The sequence below is a fragment of the Helianthus annuus genome, chromosome 12 (genome assembly GCF_002127325.2).
Source record: "Helianthus annuus cultivar XRQ/B chromosome 12, HanXRQr2.0-SUNRISE, whole genome shotgun sequence".
Classification (NCBI taxonomy): domain Eukaryota; kingdom Viridiplantae; phylum Streptophyta; class Magnoliopsida; order Asterales; family Asteraceae; genus Helianthus; species Helianthus annuus.
The window spans coordinates 149,747,273-149,747,994 of NC_035444.2; the positions used below are offsets into that span (position 1 = coordinate 149,747,273).

At 50.0% G+C, this 722-nt stretch overlaps 1 non-coding gene across 1 annotated transcript; it reads left to right on the plus strand.

Annotated features, from left to right (window-relative positions):
• The first annotated feature begins 339 nt into the window (after positions 1 to 339).
• Positions 340 to 446, plus strand: LOC118485167. The gene has a single exon (XR_004875472.1). It is a non-coding gene; the product is annotated as a small nucleolar RNA R71 (small nucleolar RNA).
• The last annotated feature ends 276 nt before the right edge of the window (positions 447 to 722 follow it).

The following is a 722-nucleotide window of genomic DNA, read 5'->3' on the forward strand; positions in this document are numbered from 1 at the left end:
GTAGGAGCAATAGGACACGCGGTCGTGTCATGCCTACCAGTGCATATCTCGCATAGCTGCTCCTTCTGTACCTTCATATCACTCACCTGCTGTTTCAAAGCGTCAATCTGTGCTTGCATCCTGGTGACCTCATCGACCTTGTGCACTCCTCTATGTGTAGTGGATGAATCTCTAGACTCAGGAAACTCGTAGCTACTCATCGCTATATCCTCGAACATATCCATGCACTCATCAGGTGTCTTGGCGGTCAGCTGATTGCCACCGGCAGTAGTATTCAGCATATTCCTCGTAGTGGGCGTCACTCCATGATAGAATCTCTCAACTAAAGCCCAATCCTCAAATCCGTGATGAGGACACTTGAGTAGTAACTCCTTGAAACGCTCCCATGTCTCGTAGAATGAATCTCCCTCCTTTTGGCGAAACTCTTGGATCAGGCTCCTCAGACGAGCGGTTTTGGAAGGAGGGAAATACTTACCTAAGAATTTTTCTTTCATACCCGCCCAGGTAGTAATGGATTCCGCAGGGAGAGATTCCAACCAAGCATGAGCACGGTCCGCGAGCGAGAGTGGGAATAGGCGCGGCTTGCAGGCATCCTCGGTGACACCTTGCTCCTGGAACGTATCGCAGATAGCTGAAAAGCGCGAGAGATGGACATTCGGGTCCTTAGAAGGTAGTCCATGAAATTGGATGGTGTTCATAACCATCGTGATGATCTGGGGCGG